Source organism: Chiloscyllium plagiosum, chromosome 47 (genome assembly GCF_004010195.1).
Source record: "Chiloscyllium plagiosum isolate BGI_BamShark_2017 chromosome 47, ASM401019v2, whole genome shotgun sequence".
Taxonomy (NCBI): domain Eukaryota; kingdom Metazoa; phylum Chordata; class Chondrichthyes; order Orectolobiformes; family Hemiscylliidae; genus Chiloscyllium; species Chiloscyllium plagiosum.
In genome coordinates this window covers 1,394,204-1,417,707 of record NC_057756.1, presented here as the reverse complement: position 1 = coordinate 1,417,707, position 23,504 = coordinate 1,394,204, and the positions used below count along the sequence as shown (strand labels likewise).

The 23,504-nt window shown below is 39.4% G+C and overlaps 1 pseudogene; it reads right to left on the bottom strand.

Moving 5' to 3' along the window:
• Positions 1 to 21,279: 21,279 nt before the first annotated feature.
• On the bottom strand, positions 21,280 to 21,844 carry LOC122544230 (annotated as a pseudogene).
• Between the last annotated feature and the right edge of the window lie 1,660 nt (positions 21,845 to 23,504).

Below are 23,504 nucleotides of genomic sequence, written 5' to 3'. Positions count from 1 at the left end.
AAGGCTCGGCAATCTCCTCTCTGGCCCCGAGGATTTATCTATTTTAACATTTTGCAGAATTGTGAACACCTCCTTCTTGTGCACCTCAATTCCATCTAGGCTAGTAGTCTGTATCCCAGTATTCTCCTCGACGACATTGTCTTTTTCCAGTGTGAATACTGACGTAAAATATTCATTTAGCGCTTCTCCATCTCCTCTGCATCAACGCACAACTTCCCACTGCTATGCTTATTTGGCCCTAATCTTACCCTCGTCATTCTTTTATTCCTGGTATACGTACAGAAAGACTTAGGGTTTTCCTTGTTCTGATCTACCAACGACTTCTCATGTCCCCTCCTGTCTCCTCTTACTTTTCTATTTCGATCTTTCCTGGTTAAATTGTAACTCTCAAGCACCCTAAATGAGCCATGACATCTCATCCTAACATAAACCTACTTCTTCCTCTTGATACGACGTTCAACTTCCTTGGTAAACCATGGCTCCTGCGCTTGGCATCGCCTTCCCTGATTGACAGGTACATACCTATCAAGAATCCGCAGTAGCTGGTCCTTTAATAAGTTCCACATTTCAAATATGCCCATCCCCTTGCAATTCCTATGCATCCTAAATCTTGCCTAATCGCATCATAATATCCTTTCCCCAGATATAACTCTTATCCTGCGTTATATAACTGTCCATTTCCATTATTAAAGTAAACATAACCGAATTGTGGTCACTATCACCAAAGTGCTCACCTACCTCCAAGTCTATCACTGGCTGGGTTCATTACCCAGTATCAAATTTAATGTGGTCTCGCCCCTTGTTGGACTGTCTACATGCTGTATCAGGAATCGTTCCACACACATTGGACAACAACTGACTCATCTAAAATACTTGAACTACATTATTCCCAATCAAGTTAAAGTCCCCCAAAACAGCTACCCTGTCACGCTCGCTCTTATCGAGGATTATCTTTGCTATTCTATCTTCTACATCTCTGGAACTATTTGGAGGCCTATAGAAAACTCCCAACAGTGTACCCTCTCCTTTCCTGTTTCTAATCTCAAGTCATACTGCCTCAGTAGACGAGTCCTCAAACGTCCTTTCTGCAATCCTAATACTGCCCTTGAAGTAACAGTGCCACACCAACATTTTTACCATTTTCTCTGTTCTTACTGGGACAACTAAATCCTGGAAGCTGCAATTGCCATTCCACTCCCATGTCCCTGAAATGGCCACAACATCGAAATCCCAAGTACCTCCATGCTGCATGTTCACCCACCTTATTTCGGATGCTCCTGGTATTGCAGTTGATGCACCTCAAACCAACGCCTTGTCCGCTGGTGCCTTCTTGCAATCTTGAAATCTTAGTTCTGACGTCACTACTCTCATCCTCCCGTATATTCGAACTACAATTTCATTTCCCATCCACCTGCTGAATTAGTTTAAACCCACCCGAAGAGCATTAGCAAATATCGCCTCCCACCCCCACCCCTACCCCCGGTCAGGATATTGGTACCCCTCTGGTTCAGTGAAAACCATCTTTAAGATTGAACCATCAACTGATGCTCCTTTCGTCATTTGAGATGGAATGAAACCATCCTGCGTCTCCACAAGTCAACGACATGGGTGGTGATGTTATGGTGTGGTAGTGGAGTCAGTGAGGGAAAGCAAAAACTCATCGAGTTAAGTGATTCAAATCCACACATTTGTTGGCGGTATGTATAAGTATTAAGCAGCGATGAACATATCGAATGGTAAATAGATATTTTGAGAGATATAGGTAGAGCTGTGTGTGTGTGCTTGTGTGTGTGTGTGTATTTGTAGTAGTAGTAAGTACAAAAAACACCTAATGCGTATTGACAATGAGCCTTATGCTGCTTAACCCATTGGGGACCCTTTTTCTCGCTGGATGATCTGGAGAACTTGTGGTTCTTAGCAATGCTCACGATCACAGCCAGAGGTAAAGTTCACAGAATTGAGCAAAGTCTCTGATATTCATGTTATCTGAATCTAAGATTTCTTGATGTATCATCAATTTGTGTTTGTTAAGTACTGTTCTAAACATTCGATTGTTCAGGAAAATATGTTCAAATTGCTCTTTATGACGGCCCATCAGGACAATTCTCATAGACAGTTTAGTGCCACGTTGTCATCTCGTTGTAGCTGTTTTCGTATGAGGCCTGTTTTCCACTTTGTTTTCCACGTTATTTCACTTGCTCATTGCCATGTCCATTTTATCTTAATGACGAATTCATTATGACTTGTTCTGAAGCTGTCATTTCGTATCCTATGACTACAAATGAAAACCTTTGCACCTCTTGGCATTTCTCCTTGAAAACGGCAGGAAAAGTAAGATCAAGTTTCAGATATCCTCTTCTGCTTCACAAAGCTTGTTATCTGAAGAACAATGAGGTTAACTATTGCAAAAGGTACCTGCACAGAAAATGTATTCCCTTACCGTTGACGTATCTTGGAATTTCATACCTAGAAAAGATATAATAACTACTATTTTTATTTTCTCCATATTGTAGTCTCCTTTGTGTCTTTTCTTTTCTCTTCACAATTTTTCATCAAAGTTTCTACCTAAATCCTGTAACTATAGACTGTAAGTGATTTATTATCATAGCTTAGGCAAACAAAAGTTGTCATCCAAATTTAATTACATTTGCATAATGAATAGTATCATGGAGCATAGAAAATATGTCGAGCAACTTTCAGATTCACTCAACAGTGTAGCAGGCGGAAATGCATTTGGCATGACATGTGATCCCAGTATATCAGTGGGAAACGTTTAAATTTTGCTCTGTTCCTTCGCAGAACGTGCAGTGACTGGAACATGGAAAGCTTACATTTAAAATGAGGCAGCTTACATTTATGGACAAAATCAGTACAAACTGCCAAATTATATAACGTTTATTTCCATTTCCCGTGAATTTGTATTGCCTTTTTTTGCAGGCTCTGCAATGAAAACTGATTTCAAACTTCATAGGAAAGCGGAGTGGCGTCCTGTTCATTGTAGGAAATTATACATTATTCATATCCATCTTTCTAATCCTTGAATTTATTGATGTTTTCGAACAGAAACTGCAATTCATGATGAAGAGAAAGGTACAATTGCCCATTTTCCTTCCTTTATAACAATTTAACTAATAGGAAAGTTATCGTTTTTTGTCTCAGTCTTTAATAATATTAGGCAGCAGATTATTTATGCCTCTGTGTAGTGATTCCAGCGCCATTGTAACTTTTACTTGAAATATCGAATTCAGCAGAAGATAGAATAGCTTAATATGTGTTCGCGCATATATTGTTTAGTTAATGAATATACAGTCACATATGTATTGAAACATTGCGCCTATGTAATTAATTAATGTAGTGTAAAAATATTTCAGATACAACATGTAAAAGTTTCAAACAAAACTTGAAACTAAGGCACAAAGGGTAATTTTGTTAAAAGGAAAATTAACAGTTAGGTTGAGAGAGTTGGGTTTTAAAGGGAGTCCTAAATGAGGGCACATCCACATAAAAAAAATTGAGATGTTGATGAGGAGGGTTGGAAAATGTTTTCCACGACTTAAAAATGTATGACGTCAATAAGCAAAGTGGCACAGAATGAAACAATGATCAATATCTATTGTTTAAAACATGCCACAATAGAATAATTAATGGTAACAGGAATCCATAGAAGATTGAACCACGGCAAGGGCAAATAGTTGTGAGGCATTCGAGATAATCATGATGATTTCAGATGGACGGGCAAGCATCCTCGATCAGGAAACATACAACCGTTGCATGAAATGAAGTTGAGTCAAATTAGGGTTTAAAAAATAATCAATGCCTTCTTCCAGCATGCAAAATCGAAAATTTGGATATAGTATTAAAAGAAGTTCTTCTTGTCTACCATCACATTCACTTTTGATTTGATAGCTTTGGAAATTGAATATGTTCTGATGTCTTTGATCTTCCTTCGATTTGCAGCTCAACAGTAGTTTCAAATATTTAACTGTTGAGTTAGCTAGTTCATGTCATCAATCCATGCTGAATAACTGTTAAATTCTCGTGCAATTCCAGAAGTGACCAATTGATCAACTTAATTTAAGAATCTGTTCATTGGTTGAATAATATGGCAAAGTGATTGGAAATTAATTGTATTATTCAACTTTTTATATATCTTTGTCATATGCTTGATACTTACACGTTAATATTTATTTTATATATGTGTTTGTGTGCGTTTGAGTGTGTTTCTTTAAATACGGCGCTAGAAGAGAAGATGTTTGAATGAGTCATTTCTACGATGCGTAGGTCATGTTTCATAGGAACTAAGACTTGGCTGTAACATCTGGACAACTTGGACAGTCCTTCAGTGATGACAGACTCGGGTTATAGCATGTGCAGAGCAGTTGTGCAAGAATGAAGACTGACAACCGATATCGTTGGTGCAAAAATTTGTCGTTGTTTATTTTCTACATTATATACTGCAATTTTTGGTCGTTCATTCCTTGACTGCAATGACCTAGAAAGCTAGCATTCTGGCTTATTAGGGCCATTGTTATCTTGAATATTCCAGTCAAAACGTGTTTACTCTCTTTCATCTTCCATCCAGTTGACATTCTCCAATAATAAGCCACCAATCCTGAGCTTCTTCGTTGTTCTATCGTAATGCATGAGTAATCGTCGTGCAATATGCTGATCTGCGACAAAGCTCCATGATCTTACTTAACAAGTTGGAACTGATTTGCAAAACGGACTGGCAAAACGGACTGGCGTGGTCATTAATTCCAGGAGTATGAGTACCACTCATTGATACAGGCTTCGTGGCAGCAATTACATTTACTGCACAAAAGTTCTGCTCGATTTGTTTTACTATCTAAATAATGGAAGCTAATATTTTGTAAATTCTCGATCATACTATACTCAGTGACATTTCTTGCAGTAGGGGATTCAATAATGACTACTACAAAAGAACCTTTCATTAACATGTGATCTGATGCCTGTGGAGATTGATGAAATATTACAGAAGGACATTCTTTCTTATAGGAAAATAATTCGAGTAGTATGGGCGATTAGAACGACTACAATATATTAAAAAGACATACTTTTGTACAACATATTTTCTTTCATTGTTTTAATTCTTTTCCATATGGAAGTTGGAGGCATTCTTCTCCGAAAGTCAGTTGAGCCTGAGACCATGGTGGGTTTTAAACTCGGAAATTAATTATTTATTTCAAAAGTCAACTAAGGGTGCAATTAGTGGGTGGCACTAATTTATTTCAAAAGTCAATTAGTGGGTGGAACGGTGGCACAGTGGTTAGCACTGCTGCCTCACAGCGCCAGAGACCCGGTTCAATTCCCGCCTCAGGCGACTGATTGTGTGGAGATTGCAGGTTCTCCCCGTGTCTGCGTGGGTTTCCTCCGGGTGCTCCGGTTTCCTCCCACAATCCAAAAATGTACAGGTTAGGTGAATTGGCCATGCTAAATTGCCCGCAGTGTTAGGTGAAGGGGTAAATGCAAGAGAATGGGTCTGGGTGGGTTACGCTTCGGCGGATCGGTGTGGACTTGTTTGGCCGAAGGGCCTGTTTCCGCACTGTAAGTAATCTAATCTAAAAATAAAGGATTATGGGTTGTCAGGTCAAACTGTTCACTTGCTCTGCTGTTCAGTGGGATCATGGCTGTCAGTTGCAATGGCCACGCGTATTCAAGAGTAGAAAAGTCTCCTCTTTGTTAATTTTGTGACATATTTCGCTTTTCATGTAAACTACAGTTAACTCTGTAAATTGTAATAATAGAGAAAAATTATCATATGTTTTAGATTTAAAATTAAAATGCAGCATCGATGGTGAGTAAGAAAATGTAATTGCAACGCAAAAATAACACGTATTAATGAGAAAGGATTGGTTTGCATGTCTGCACCCTCAAATTGTTCCCTACAACGCTCTATTCCCCATGATTAATGCACATAACCTACACATCCCTGGCCAATATGCGCAATTCACCTAAACTACACATCTTTGGATTGTCAGAGGAAACCAGAGCAACTGTAGGAAACCCGGGTAGACACGTGGAGAAAGTAAAAACTCCACAGACCGTCACTTAACGCTGGAATCAAACTTGAGCCTCATGCTGTGAGGAAACAGTGCTGACCACTGAGTCACCGCCCCAGGCTGTCCTTTGTTTGGCTTGTTCTATTATTGTTGTGTTATACCAGTCAAACTTGTTGTCCTTTTTATCTGAGTAGTTAGATGCGAGCAATATTAACAAACATATTGTCCAAGACTCAATATACCGAACATTGCAATGAACAACCGGTACAAGCAATTGGATGCAGCTAGAACGAAACCAATTAAATTCCAACAGACGCAGTAGAGCAGCGTTTCGCAGGATGCTCCACAACACTGAGGCTGTCACAGCAAAAGGGGATAAAAAATCTGTAAAACAAATTCCCAATTCAGCGAACATACCCACAAGAACGGCCACCAGCAGCCTAGTAACAAATTTTATTTAGGCCATTAAGACGGGGAATAAATGCTAGCCTAACCAATGGCACCTTTATCCATTTAAGCGTTTTTTTTAGTCAAGATTTCTCCCTTGCTTTTCGCGTTCTTGCTTATTTCCTTTATAGTGCATAAATTTACAAAACACCTGTTTAATTCAATTTCAAATTGGCATTATCGATAACAATGGGCGAGGTGCCGAATGATTGGAGGTTGACTAACGAGGTGCCATTATGTAAGAAAGGTGGTAACAAAAAAACAGGGAAGTATAGACCAGTCAGTCTGACATCAGTAGTCAGCATGTTGTTGGAGGGAATTTTAAGGGATAGGATTTACACAAATTTGGAAAGGCAAAGACTGATTGATTCAGTTAAAATAGCTTTGAGTGTGGAAAGTCGTATCTCAATAATTTCATTGAGATGCTTTGATGAAGTAAGGAGGGTAGTGATGAAGGCATACTGGTGGACATTCTCCATGTGGACTTCAATAAGGCGTTCAACAAGTTTCCACATGGTCAACAGATCAACAAGGTGAGGTTACGTGGAATACGGGGAGAACTAGTCATTTGGATACAAAATTGGTTAGAAGGTAGGAAACAGACATTGGTGGTGAAGGGTTTCTTTATGGACTGGAGACCTCGGTAACTTTGTATAAATGATCTGAATGTGAATTTCGGAAGTATTGTTAGTAGAGGACATCAAAGTTTATGATATAGTGGACAGCGAAGAAAGTTGCCTTAAAGCACATTGGGACCTTGATCAGATGGGTCTATGGGCAGAGGAGTGGCAAGGGGTGACCTTATTGAGATTTATAAAATCATAAGGGGCACGGATGGGTTGAATAGTCAAGGTCATTTCCTCAGGATAGGGGAGTCCAAACGAAGACGGCACAGGTTTAAAGTGAGAGGAGAAAGATTTAAATGGAACCCAAGGGAAAACATTTTTCATGCAATGGAAAGTGCTTTGATGGAATTAACTTCCATAGGAAGTGTTGGAGATTGTTACAAGTAACAATCTCCACATGGTCAACAGATCAACAAGGTTAGGTTACGTGGAATACGGGGAGAACTAGTCATTTGGATACAAAATTGGTGTGATAAGTCCTCACATGTGCTGAGTTGGTATTGTCATAAAACATATCCTAGTTGGCCGGCACAAGCTGGAAGCATTCAAAGTTTTTCTTCTGGTAATTCCTGACAGTTGCGGTACAACATTAGAGGATTGGCTAAGAACATCAAACATAGAAAATTACTACTCAGTATAGGCCCTTAAACACTCGATGTTGCACCATCCTGTGAAACTAATTTGTGGGTGGCACGGTGGCACAGTGGTTAGCACTGTTGCCTCACAGCGCCTGAGACCCGGGTTCAATTCCCGCCTCAGGCGACTGACTGTGTGGAGTTTGCACGTTCTCCCCGTGTCTGCGTGGGTTTCCGCCGGGTTCTCCGGTTTCCTCCCACAGTCACAAAAGATGTGCAGGGTCATGTGAATTGGCCATGCTAAATTGCCCGTGGTGTTAGGTAAGGGGTAAATGTAGGGGTATGGGTGGGCTTCGCTTCGGCGGGTCGGTGTGGACTTGTTGGGCCGAAGGGCCTGTTTCCACACTGTAATGTAATGTAATGTAATCTAATCTAAACAATTTAAAAAGGCATTTGGATGGGGAGATGTATAGCAATATCCATTTAGAAGTATATAGGCCTAATGCTAGCAAATGTGGCTGGATTAATTTGGGATATCTGGTTGGAATAACGAGTTGCACCGAAGAGTATGTTTCCATTCTATGACTCTATTACGGTCTCGATCACACTCAGCACAAATCAAGAAACAATTCTGTACACTGAATGACAAGCTTCTCTTCTGCGCACTTCATGGCAACTGACAAATTTTAAGTAGTATCTAGTTATAAGTTACTTATGTTACTAATTAAACATAACCATTGCCATTTATTCTGTCTTGTGTTACAGATGAGGAGTTACGTGAAAAAGATGCAGGTAGCATAAACATTAACGAGGATGGGAAGACTTTGTGAACTGCTTAATGCATAAATTGTTATTTGAATTTTGTTACAAAGTGAATGTAAGGCATAGCCTATTTCACACTACATCATTTTGTTTCTTTTGTTTAACTTCGATGTGATAAGTCCTCACATGTGCTGAGTTGGTATTGTCATAAAACATATCCTAGTTGGCCGGCACAAGCTGGAAGCATTCAAAGTTTTTTTCTGGTAATTCCTGACAGTTGCGGTACAACATTAGAGGATTGGTTAAGAACATCAAACATAGAAAATTACTACTCAGTATAGGCCCTTAAACACTCGATGTTGCACCATCCTGTGAAACTAATCTGAAGCCCATTTAAACTACACTATTCCATGCTCGTATTCTATATGCCTATCCAATGACCATTTAAATGTCTGACGTCCGAATTCTGACGTCTGCCCTGCATCTGTCACCCTCAATTTAAAGCCATGTCCCCTCGAGCTAGCCATCGCCACCTGAGTAAAAAGGCTCTCACTGCCCACCCATCTAACCCTCTTCAATTCACAATGTTCTTCTCTGTATGAAAACAGCCTTTAGTCACTCAGCTTTTCCTCGTAAGACCTGCCTTCATACCAAAAACATCCTAGTAAATCTCCTCTGAACCTTTTCCAATGCTTCCACATCCTTCCTATAATGCAGTGACCAGAATTGTACACACTATTCAAGTGTAGATGCACTAGAGTTTTGTACAGCTGCAGCATGACTTCATGGTTCCGAAACTCAATTCCTCCACCAATAAAAGCTTATGCCTTCTTAACCATCCTAAAAACCTGGGTGGCAACGTTCAAGGATCTGTGTACTTGGACATCGAGATCTTTGTGCTCATCTACACTACTCGGAATCTTACCTTCAGCCCAGTACTCGTTATTCATGCTATGCCTTCCAAAGTGTATCACCTCACACTTTTCCGCAATAAACGCCATTTGACAACTCTTTTCTTAGCTCTGCAGCTTATCTATGTCTATCCATGATTGAAATGTGTTGCTGGAAAAGCGCAGCAGGTCAGGCAGCATCTAGGGAACAGGAGAATCGACGTTTCGGGCATTAGCCCTTTGTTTACCCATAACTGAAGTAAGGCTCACAGGTCTATAATTACCAGGGATATCTCTACTCCCCTCCTTGAACAAGGAGACAACATTTGCTTTCCTCCAGTCTTCTCACACTATTCCTGTAGACAATGACGAGTTAAAAATCAAAGCCAAACGCTCGGCAATCTCTTCACTGGCATCCCAAAGAATCCTACGATAAATCCTATCCGTCCCAATGAATTTATTTATTTTCACATTTTCCAGAATTGCTAACACATCCTCCTTATGAACCTCAATCCCATCTGGTAGCTTTTATCTCAGTATTCTCCCCGCCAACATTGTGTATTTCTAGTGTCAATACTGATGAAAGGTATGCATTTACCGCTGATCCTATCTCCTCTGACTCCACACATAACTTCACATGACTATCCCTCATTGACCGTAATCTTACTCGTCATTTATTTTATTCCTGATGTACCTGTAGAAAGCTTTAAGACTTTCCAAGATCCTATTCGTCAACGAGTTCTCATGTCTCCTCCTGGCTCTTTTAACTCTCTCTTTAGGACTTTCGTGGCTAACTTGTAACTCTCAAGCGTCCTAACTGAGCCAACACATCTCATCCTAACATAAGCCTTATTCTTCCTCTTGACAGATTTAACTTTCTAAGTAAACCACAGCTCCCGTGATCGATGACTTCCTTCCTGCCTGACATGCTTATCAAGGATCCACAGTAGCTGCTCTTTGAATAAGCTGGAATTTCAATTGTGCCCATCCCCTCCAGTTTCGTTCCCCATCCTATGCATCCTAAATCTTGCCTAATCGCATCATAATCGTTTTTCCACCAGTTATAGCTCTGGCCCTGCCGTAAACACCTGCCTCTTTCCATCATAAAGTGAACACACTGAATTGTGGTCACTATCACCAAAGTACTCACCCACTACTTCCAAATCTAACACCTGACTAGGTTCATTGTCCAATAACAAATCTGATATGATCTCCCTCCTTGTTGACATGTCTACACTGTGTATCAGGAAAGCTTCCTGTACACTTTGGACAACAAATGACCCATCTGTAGCATTGGAATTATCGAATTCCCAGTCAATATTTGAAATTTAAAGTCCCCCATAACTACTACCCTGTCACTCTCGCTGCTTTCGAGGATCATCTTTGTTATCCTGATCTCTGCATCTTCGGAACACTTCGGAGGCCGACAGAACACTCACAACTGGGTTAGCTCTCCTTTCCTGCTTCTAACCTCAGCCCATAATACCTCAGTAGATGAATCCCCAACCGTCCTTTTTGCAACCCTAGCATTGTCATTTGCTTCAGTCAATACTTTAATTGCAACAGTCACACTTTTCTGATTCAATATTATTTGTCACGCAAGAATCCATAGATTCATCGAGTCCTAAAATACAATAGGCCTTTTAGGCCAAACTGGTCCACGAAGACCAAAATTTCCATAAACGCTAACCACATTTCCCTGCACTTAGATCATGTCCTTCTAAACCGTTTACATCCATATTTTGCCCAAATGTGTTTTTTTAGATGTTGTTAGTATAACTGTGTCAACCACTTCCGCTGGCAGTTCATTCCGCATGTGTACCACCCTTCAGAGAAAAATATTGACGTCAAGTTCCTTTTTATGCTTTCTACTCTAATTGTAAAGTGATGCCCTCGAGTCCTTGATTTCCCCAACCCTCGAAGAAAGACAGTCTATTCACACTAACAATGGCTCTCATGATGATATACACTTCTATAAGATCCTGCTTAGTCTCCTACACTCTTAAGAAAAAAAAAACGCTGCTTGTCCAACCTCTCCCCATAGCTCAGATCCTTGCGCCCTGGTAACAATTTGCCATATCCCAATGATTTCCATGTGAACCAATCTTCCAGAGCAGCCTACGATATAGAACCAAAGGCGCTACTGAAATCCATATACACTGTGTCTACTACCCTGCCCTCGTCAACCTTCCTGGTCACTTCCTCAAAGAACTCTAACAGATTTGTGAGGCATGATTTTCCACCCACAAAGCCATGCTGACTATTCCTAACCGAAAGCCTCTCTTTTCAAAAGCATGTATATCTTAGTTCTCAGAATCTTCTCAACTAACGTACATACCACAGATATCAGGTTTACTGGACTATATTTCCCAGGTTTTCATTTGCATTTCTTGAAAAACGGCACAATATTTACTACATTCTAGCCTTCTGGCACCTCACCTGCAGCTAATGGTAATGCAAAAATATCAGCCAGGGCCAACATAATTTCTTATTTAGCCTTTTTCAGTGTTCTTGGATATATTTAGTTAGAATCGGGACATTTGTCCACCTTCATACATCTGGCCGCTTCTTCATTAGCAGTCCTATGAATATTGCAAATATTCAAAGTTTGTGAGAAGATTTGTAGCTCGGGTGCTCGTTGCTGTGGTTCTGTTCGCCGAGCTGGAAGTTTTTTTTGCAAACGTTTCGTCCCCTGTCTAGGTGGCATCCTCAGTGCTTGGGAGCCTCCTGTGAAGCGCGTCTGTGGTGTTTCCTCCGGCATTTATAGTGGCCTGTCCCTGCCGCTTCCGGTTGTCAGTTTTAGCTGTCCGCTGTAGTGGCCGGTATATTGGGTCCAGGTCGATGTGTTTGTTGATGGAGTTTGTGGATGAGTGCCATGCTTCTAGGAATTCCCTGGCTGTTCTTTGTTTCGCTTGCCCTATAATGGCAGTGTTGTCCCAGTGAAATTCATGTTGCTTGTCGTCTGCGTGTGTGGCAACTAGGGATAGCTGGTCGTGTCGTTTCGTGGCTAGTTGATGTTCGTGGATGCGGATCGTTAGCTGTCTTCCTGTTTGTCCTATATAGTGTTTTGTGCAGTCATTGCATGGGATTTTGTACACTACATTAGTTTTGCTCATGCTGGGTATCGGGTCCTTCGTTTTGGTGAGTTGTTGTCTGAGAGTGGCTGTTGGTTTGTGTGCTATTATAAGTCCTAGTGGTCGCAGTAGTCTGGCTGTCATTTCAGAGATGTTCTTGATGATCCAAACTGCTTGATTGTTGCCTTTTATAGTTTTATCAAAACTCTTTATCTATATACTCCATTGTCTTTATTATAAAGGGCCAATATTTTGTTTTCCTTTTTTGTCACCCACAGAATCTACGTGCCATTTTTGTGATCTTCATACAAGAACTCGAAAATCCCTGTTTTCTGCATATTTCAGTCATCTTGCTCCACTAAAATCTTATTGAACTCAGGTATTCGTCTTGCTATGATGTAAAAACTCATATCTTACACCTAGCAATAAATCTGACACGTTTTTACCCACTTTCTTAATCTGGCTTTAAACCTTTATTTAGTATCATTACAAAGTTATGGCCAGCTAATCTACAATCCCTAACCTCCATTTCCTTCAGTAACGTGCTCCCAGTAGAATATGATATAATGTTTACACAACCATGCGTGTATACACACGCACACACACACACTCACACATACATATGACTTTGTATCCTTCTTCAGGAATGACATATCAGAAACAGATCATACAGCGTCTTAAAACGACGTTACACATTTCTCCTTCCACTGCAAATCTGTGTTCATAACCATTCAAGTAAACATATAAAAAGAGTGGAGTGGTGTAAAAGTCCATATGCATGAATATAAAAGCCCATTCTTCACCTGAGATTGAAAATACGTAAGCTGGAGGAGCTACACAACGTATTTATGTTAAAGATCTGGCCAGACTCCGATCAAAACTTTTCAAGACAGTAGCCCAGACCTTAACTTTGCTGGTTGTTCTGAAAAGGTGTACAGTGCATATTCCAGGAGTGGTGAAGCTGGTACAACCACTTAGTTTTAAACAAAACAGAATTTATTTGCAAGATTACCGAATAAAACACGACGAAAAAAAAGCAGGATACAGAATAAGATAAACTATCCGAAAATCCAAAAGACTATCCAAACTTCATGATGCTGTACCAAATGTTTGCAACAGTCCCCGAGAACACCACTTGGCAAAAACGGTAAAATCAATCACAGGGGAGTTGAGAGTCTTCCATTGGCCTCCGAATAGCTCCGGAGATGTGGATGATAGGATACCACAGATGATCCTCAATAGATGCGAGAGTGAGAGGGTAGTTGTTATGGAGCACATTAATTTTCCAAATATTGACCGGGAACGCTATAGTTCTAATACATTACATGGGTCAGCTTCAGTCCAACATGCGCAGCAGAGTACCTGACACAGTATGTAGAGAGGCCAACAAGGCGCGTGGTCACACTATACTTTGTATTAGTTAATGAACCAGGCCAGCTGTTAGATTTGGAGTTAGGAGAGCACATTGGTGATGGTTACCACAATTCGATGATGCTTAGTAACGGAAAGCAATTAATTCTACCGCAGGGCAAGGGTTATAGCTGGGGAAAAAGATAATTACGAAGTCATTAGGCAAACTTTAGGATGCGAAGAACGGGGAAGGAAACTGCAGGGGATGTGTACAATTGAAATGTGGAGCTTATTCAAGGAAGAGCTACTGCGTGTCCTTAATAATTATATACCGATTAGACAAGAAGGAAGTTATCGAGCTGTAGCCGTGGTTTATTAAGGACGTTGACTCTCTCATCAAGAGGAAGAAGAAGGCTTATGTTAGGATGAGATGTGATGACTCAGTTCGGGGGCTTGAGAGTTACAACCACCCCAGAAAAGACCGAAGCAACAAACTAAGAAGAGCCAGGAGGGTACATGAGAATTCGTTGGCTGATAGGATCAAAGAAAACCTTAAGGCTTTCGATAGTATACCAGAGTAAAAGAATGACTAGAAGAGGTTTAGGGCCAATTAAAGCATAGTAGTGGTAAGTTGTGGTTGGAGTCAGAGGAGATAGGAGAAGTTTTCACTTGAGAAAAAGACAATGTTGTCGAGGAGAATACCGAGATACAGGCTGCTAAACTAGACGGGATTGACGGTCACAAGGGGGAGTTTTTAGCAATCCTGGAAAGTATAAAAGTAGATAAATCCACGAGGTTGGATGGTATTTATCCTCGGATTTTCTGGAAAATCGGGGAGGAGATTGCCGAGCCTCTGACTTTGATCTTTATGTCGTCATTTTCTACAGGATTAGTGCCAGAAAAATGGAGGATAGCATTTTTTTTTCTCTTGTTCAAGAAGGAGAGTAGAGATAACTCTGTTAATTATAGATCGGTTAGACTTACTTCTATTGTGCATAAATTGTTGGAAAGGATTATAAGAGATAGGATTTATAATCATCTGTGAAGGGATAAATTGATTAGGAATAATCAACACGTTTTTGTAAAGGGTACATTGTTCTTCACAAACCTTATTGAGTTCTTTGACAAGGTGACAATATATGCAGATGAGGGTAAAGTGCTTGATGTGTTGCATATGAATTTTCATGAGGCATTTGATAATGTTCTCCACAGTAGTTTACTGCACAAAATACAGAGTCTTGGAATCAAGGGTGACTGAGCGGTTTGGATCAGTAAATGGCTCGCTGAAAGAAGACAGAGGGCGGTTGTTAATGTGAAATATTTATCCTGGAGTGCCATTACTGCTGGTGTACGCAAGAATCTGTTTTAGATGACTTTAAGGTCGGTAGAGTTGCGGATAGTGAGGAAGGATGTTGTAAGTGACAGAGGGACATCGATAAGCTGCAGAACCTGGCTGAGAGGTGGCAAATGGAGTTTAATGCGGAGAAGTGTGAAGTGATTCACTTTGGAGGGGGTAAAAGAAATGCAGAGTGCTGGGCTAATGGTAAAATTCTTTGTCGTGTAAATGAGCAGAGAGAGATCCGTGTTCAGGTGAATAATTCCTTGAAAGTTGCCGCCCAGGTTGATCAGGTTGTTTAGAAGGCATACGGTGTGTCCACTTTTTAATGGTAGATGGATTGAGTTTTGGAACCATAAGGTCATGCAGCAGTTGTTCAAAATACTGGTGCGGGCCACACTTGGATTATTGCATACAGTTCTGAATGTGGAATTTTAGGAATGATGTGGAAAGGTTTCAGAGGTGATTTAATAGGCTGTTGCCAGATATGGATGGAAGGTCTTACGAGGAAACTCTGAGGGACTTGTTTTCGTTAGAGAGAAGGTTGAATGATGAATTAATTGAAACATATAAGATAATCAGAGGGTTAGTTACGTTAGACAGCGACAGCCTGTTTACTCGAATGCTGATGGCGATGGTTGGCATGAGAGGACAAAGCTTTAAACTGAGAGGTGAAAGAATATGACAGGGTTCAGAGGCAGTTCCTTTACTCTGAGAGTAGAAGGGACGTGGAATACACTGCGTGCAAAATTAGTAGAGGGCATTTAAATGGTGCTTGAATAGGCATCTGGACAAGAACGGAATAATGTACTCAGTTGTGTTTCCGATTGGTTTCACAGGTCAGAGCAACATGCAGAGCCGAATGGACTGTACTGTGCTGTAATCTTTTATGTTCTATGTTCTCTGTTCAGGATCTTAAAGGAGAGAGAGAGATATTGTTGTGGAGGACTCACTCAATGCTCTGCAAAAAATTACCAGGACATGCAGAATATCCTTCATGAACTTAAACTTTAATCTTGCAAAATCAAAGCTGTGGGAACCAGCAAAATGTCTTCCCTGTCTCCCCACAAGTTCTTTGTCCTCCTCCAGTTTATACAATTTGTTGGTCCCACACTTATCAGATAACATGTGCATAGCCAATCATGCTAGCTTGCTTTGTCTTTCTAAACTAATTATCATCTGCCACACCGACTCCCTCCATCATGCTTAACCTATCACATTGCAACACCATCGTCTTCAGCATTAACTCATCTACCAATGATTTGACTAGTCTATCATAATGCACTCAAATTATCTGTTACTGGAGCCTGTAACATGATCCCAAACATACATTGCAACACGAGGTTAACTACATAACTGCCAGAATAACTTCCATCATGGCAGAGAGATTGAACATGGAACACCTTCCGTCATGTAGTTGTTTCTTTTAGATTCCCCCACTGAAACTGAGCAAAAAAACTTACTGTTTGCTAAAACCAAAACAAGCTGTGCTGGAAGAACTGGCTTCTCCTCTTTCACTGAACACGTGTTTGTTTGTTTTTTTTAAATTATTCAAAAAAAGAACCTAGACGTTTTGGAATCAATGTGTTTCCGATCCCTCTGGAACAGAAACCAAGGGCAACCTAACCTTGTTAGAGGAGCAGCATCCTCACATTTGGATTTGGTGCTTCATGGCAGTGCGGGTTCAACTTCAATGTTAAAAGTTTTCAAAGCCTCCCTCCAACTCAAGTATCTACTTCTTCAAACCCATGACGAAATTGTATGGTTTCAGCAAACACATTTTCAACCATTCATTGCACCATTATCACCAACTATATTTTCATACCTGGTTTCATGTCAAAAATGTCCTTCACCTGCTTGCGTTTTATACTTCTTTTCTTTTTTTTCTAGGCTTCCTTTCCACCTCTACTCATTTGTTTTCACTCTCCCGCCTCCTACCGCTACACCCATAATCTTTGATATAACTTTATCCTCGAAACATTCAGCTCTGAAGAGTCATGCACGGCTCCAAGTGTTTATTGTGTTTCCAACTCCACAGACCCTGTCAGATCTATGGGGTTACTCCACCCATTCCTATTCTGTTTGTTCCAGAAGGTGCAGCTGATGTATTAATCTCCTTTGATCCTGTAACAACATTAATGCATCATATCAATATTCTTGACAGTTTTGCTATTTAATCATAGGCCATGGGCGTCAAGAACCAGGCCACAATTTATTGTCCATTCTTAATTGCTCAAAAGCAAATTAAGAGTCAACCAAATTATTGTGGACCGGGAGTCACAAGTAGACCAGACCAGGTGTGGATGGCAGTTTGCTTCCCTAAACAGCATTCGTGAACGAACAATCAACAACCGACAAATGATTCATGGTCATCATTAGATTTGGAATTCCAGATTTTTGTTTACTTCAAATTCCACGTATTGTCATGATGCAATTCAAACCCAAATCCCCCAAACTTTACCTGGGCGTTTGGAATAAATGTCCAGCTATAAGATCATTAGGCCATTGCCTCCACTATTTTACTTGATGATTTTTCTTTTGCTGATACTTGATGCATTTCTTTTTCTTTTCTTTTAGCGTTATGCTTTCTTCTGATTATGTTAGCTCTTAATCTTTTTACTGAGGTCTTCCTCATTTTCTCTATCTGATTTTAACCTGTTATGCTCAATGCAATAATTATTTAGTCGATACGTGTAAATTAGATAAACTGGATTATGGTTCTGCTCGATGTAACTACTTTTGTTGTTGTGATATCATTATGTAAAGTCTATCCATACAAGTTAGCTTTTCACTGAGATAAGGAGAATTCCTTAATGGTGCGTGTGCCCCAGATATTTTTGTCTACTTGTGTTGGTTTTTTGTAAGTGACAGCTAATCTCAGTAATGTCAGCTACAGCATCTAAAATCAGTTGTCATACAAACTTTATGGTTTTCTAAAATCCACTCTTCTCTCTGATAATAAAAACCAAATAATCGATGACAATAAGCAATCAATTGGATTAATTCTTGAAACTGAGCAAGATGTCCGCAGTTATTGTGCATTCTATGGACCTTTAATCCAGTGACGTTCTATACTATCCAGATTGATATATAATTTCATATTTCTGTTAATTCGGGCAGATGACGGCTTGCCAAGGTTCTCCTAACATTCCTCACAAATCCTAACTTCTGGTGGCTATCGTAAGACCATGACATATTATGCTGCATGACTGTTCATTATTCTTGACTTAGCTGTCTCTACTTTACAATTAATATTTTGATGTTGCGAATTGTTCATCTGGTAATATCTGGAGACATGCGAACTCGTGTGCTCTGATTTATGAATAATCATATAGTATGTCTGTTAACACAATATGACTCTGAGGACGATATAATCTGCTCAGTTACACCAAGACCCCTAATCTTTGCACTCATGATATCCATTATAAATGCCCTCGAGGCACACAGATTAAAAAGGTTGGAAAATGACCAATAACTTGGAGAAAGTAGATGAAGTGAGCAATCAAACAGCCTTCTGCAAATTTGGAGTGTGTTGAGTGTTTCGTGCATCTTTGGGTCCTGTGTGGTATTATAATCTGGCATATTGCGCATAACTTCGCTTTCTTTTTCTCGAGATTATCTTTGAATGCTGGGAGATTTGCCTATTCTCTCACAAATCTGCAATATTGCTTTCTTCTTCTGGCGCCCCATAACAGAAAATAATTTCAACTACAAGTATTTTTCTTGTTAACTTCACTTTTTCTGGATAATTCGAACAATATTTCAGCTGTCTTTTTGTAAAGTATTAGGCCTAACAATTACTGCCATAATGCACAATACCTTTCAATAATGTTCATATCTTGCCCTGGAATTGATACAGACTGGGGCATATTAAACACTAACAGGATAAATACTTGGAAAGAAGTATGTCTTTGAAGGGTAACACAGGGATACATTTAATAATTTAAGACTATGAACATCCGGTATTCTTCTGTTTTCATATCATTATATGAGACGTTTTTACTATTTTTTGCAGAGGCGACAGAAACAATTATATTTCAGAATTGCGTTCATCACAGTGTTAACTTATTGATATTGAAACACAAATGAAATGCAACCCTTAAAGTATCGCTCAATGTAACAACTGAACTTGTATTTTATTTAATAAACAAACAGAAATATTTGCTTTGAAGAAGAGAGTACAAGAGTTAGGTGAGCAGGACTTTCCTAATTAACATTTATATTTCTGTAATGCTACTGAAATAAAGCGCCGACTTCACTGCATAAGAGTCCAGCCAAGTAGTATTTGAGACGTGATTCGTTATAAAATATCAGGACAGTGAAAGCTTGGGCATACTGTTTTATTTTAGGGTGTGTTCTTATAAAAGAGAAAGAAGCCATGTTCACAGTGGGATTCAAAAGGTGGGAATTAAGGTTTATGAGTACCGAAGATGATACAAAGTTCTTCAGATGTGCAACAACAATGTCTGAGAAATTTATCTGGAGAAACACCAGATGATATTCCAAATCATATCAATGGTCGAGAAGACGATGCATCGAGGCTACATATCGAAATTCGTTTCGAGATATTTCCTAAACAATCTGTTCATGTCAGAGGTGCTAGTAAGGCAGGAGAGGACATCAACCCTTGCCTCCTGGCTCGAAGATAAGGATATCACCTTATAAGGATATCAGCACTGGAGCATTTCATGCAATCAGATCTACACATTCTAACAACACAGGTGGAATAATTTGTATAAAATGATCCAAACAGTTTTTTTTTTTTTCATTCTCAACTGGTCTCAGTAAAGCAGCCACGACATCTAATATCAGTCGTCATAAAAAAAAACTCTATGGTTTCCTGAAGTCCACTTTTCTCTATGATAATATCAGGCCACTATTCGAAGGCAACAGACATTTATGTTGATTCAATTCTTGCAAACTGAACAATAATTCCATCTATATTGCCGCTGATTTTTTTAAATATTCAAGTCATGTATTTCTTTTTCAATAACGTGTCAATAGGTTGTAATATTGTCCAGTGATTTGTTGAATTTCCAAAACAGCATACAACCAGTTCTGCAATTAATCGATTCTTCTTTTTGCATATTTGAGGACACATCCGGCTGCAAAGTTCTTCATAACTCTATTCGTTCCAGACTGGACGCTGTTCTTTTTAAAATTATCATTCAGTTGAGAATATTATAATTTTCCTTCTTGTCAGCGAAATTTGAAACAATGCTATCTTGCTAAGAAAATAAATAAGAGTTTACAGGTGAACGCCATACAGACTGAGATGTTTCCCATTGCGCAGCAAAGGAAATGCGAACTTCTCCCCAAACATATATCATGAGGCAGTGAAAGAAAATCTAGATATGTTTTCCTTTCTTCTACAATTTGTTATTTCCACTTACCTGTTTCTTCACAGTTTTTGTTCTCTGAGTTTTGAAACCCTTAGTTCGCTGCTATTCACATACTGAATTCTAACACTGGCTCAGCTTCTTAATAACCAGAAAAGATCTCTGTGAAGCAAAGACTGATAGCCACGAAGTTATTTTTGCTACCATCTGAAACAGTGGTAAAGTCTGCTCTTGATCGCTTCTGAATAATATCCTGCTCGAGGAGAGATCATATTGCACCGCAATTTAATGAGGTCTCCATTGAACTGATCTAAAAGATTTTTTTGTAAACTTATTCTTCTTAGATGTAATGATATCTTTTTTTTTCTTTTTTCTCTCTGCTGTCATAAAGCATGATGGTATATACAAACTTCAATTAACACTCTAGGTAGCTTTGATGTCACCAACTTAGTGGCATGCATTGGCTTAAAGTCATGGTCCTGGAAAGATTGGCCTTAAACTACTTTCACAGACTGATAATTATATAACTCAGTTTCAAATCTAAAACCGAATACTAAATTCTTGTATCACCCTTTCAAGGGAAGGAATTAGGAAGTGCTTTTCTTTTACTCACAGGGCTGTAAAACGCTGTGATGCAAAAAGCGATGGGGATAGAGTCATAAAAGGTGTTTCAGGCAGGCGTAGATAGGTTTATGGAAGGGAAGGATTTCTAAGATTATCAGTCAAAAGAAAACATGGTGATAAAACATAAACGGATGTTTTATGGAAAGAAACTTTAATTATTTGCATAAGAGTTTTCTGTTGCTGCAGCAGCTGACTGCGACCTCTGGACATATCGGTGTGTGTCTTGGTCAGATGATTCATGAAGTTCTAACATAGAGTTTCGTAAACGCATTTTTCTTCCAGAGATTTAAGTTCAAATAGCTGCATGTCTTTGAGATGTTGCAAAATACAACTTAGCAATGTTGTCAAATGTGGTTGTTGCAATCATGATTATTAGACATTTCAAAAATTTCTTGGGACTGGAGCTGAGACAAAGCGAGTACCACTAAGAATAGGTTTCTGATGCACAAAGATTGAACAACAACACTGAGTTACCTTGCATGGTACAGTGTGGTTTCTTCCAAAGTTGCTACCCGAGTAACCCCTCCTCACAGGACAAATTGGCCGTTTTACCACAATGGTAGCTCCACAAATTGCACTGTGTAATTCCTTGGAGAACATAACACTCTAGTTAACATATCTGTTTTAGTCACTGATTGCAAAGAAAGCTTTAAACCTTGTGAGTTGATCAGCATGTTTTCTTTCTCGTCTGGGTTGAATGCAGGAAGAAGTCAATCATTTCAGATTCCACTGTGAAAGGTAGAAGAGGTAGATTTCTTCCAGAGGCTAGCTTTTCGTATCCTTTACCAAATGGCGAAGCATCTTTACTGGGATCCACGCTTTATGTTCAACCTATCCACAAGGACAACCAAGGCTCTCAGAATGACCTCGACCCCGCCTTGGGCCACTGGAGCTCAAGTCATAACGATGACTCAACCATTCTCTGCCACCAGCGTTATCCACGTTTGGTGATGAATAGTGCCAGATGTTATACTTCTCCAAATGTGTATGTTTCGATTTCCGTCACTGACTAGTAATCTTTCGCCCTCTTTGTCTGCCAATATCATATGCAGTGTGGATTTACAACATTGTTGTCCATGTTATAACATCACATTTTTATTTATCAACACTGGAAGGTTTATTTCACAGAAAGCTGCTCCTCGGTCTAATTACCAGTTTAGAATGAGCATATGTAACCTATTTATATCTGATAGTGATTGGGTATCTTCAAACTTTGAGCGTTTTCTAACATAAACAGAAAAAAATCGTAGCACACATTGCATCAACAAGAATTAAATAGTATATGGTAACTGTATCTCGATATATATATACTGTGGAAACGCATAAACTAATCAAATCTGACTGGTTAATGAAAACTGGCCATTGACTGGCTCATGTATTTCATGAGATATAAATGGTTGCTTCCACTGAAAGTTTTATCATTGTATCAGTTCTGACAAAAAAGACATGCACAGTATCATTCCACTTGCAGCAGTATCCAAATGATTTTCTGTTTTTTTTTAAATGCGGGGTTCTGCTTTTTTAAGCTTCTCACTTTATCATAATCATCCTTCGTTAGTAAGTAAAAATAAGGTTTTCACCATTTATTGTTCAATTAATTCACTCTACAGAGAATGAATTGCGTAAAAAAGGTAAAATATTGAATGAAATAAAGCTATGTATACTGCATCTACAGCAAGAAAAAAAATTAGTAAAACATATCATTCTGGTCATCAATCAGGAAATATTTCTGAGGAAGATCAACGTTCATTTCTCCCACTCATATCATGCTTGATTTCATTTCGTCTTTATTGTATATCCTAAATTTCGGATCCAGTCAGAGATTTTTACTTTATTTTCAATAGTGACCGATCTCAATATGCTACAAATTAATTGTGCAATACGTTATGCAATATTCGTTGAAAGACTGGACTACAAACAACCATTTCGCGGACAGAAATGTACCCATGTATGCAAAGCGCTCTTTAGTGTTTTAACAGTGGCCATCGCATTATGATGACTAAGGAATCATAACAATTTATGCACTCCCCGTAAGATATAATGGCAATAATGAAATACAGTGCATTACAGCATATCAATTTAGTAAAGCCACCTCATTGAATTTGTTTATGGTGTGTCCACATTATGTCTTGTTCACCTTGCTTCAACGTCATTTGATGTCAATGAAGATTGCACAGCATTTCTTTTCCCCATTCGGAGTCCTAAATCTGTCCATGAGGAGGGATGCTTATTATCAAACAATGCAAATTCAAGGTGCAGTTTCTTGTGTATTGTACATCTGCGTCTAGTCAGACAAATGTAGAGTGTCCCCATAGTTTTGGAAATGTGTGGTGTTGGAAGAGAGGTTCTGAAAAAGTAGGAAAGTCAGAAATTCACAGCAGCATTCAAAACATGTGACCTGCTCCAGCCGACAAGACACTAAATTTGCTTTCCTGCAGAGCTTTTGATTTATCTCCTTCCT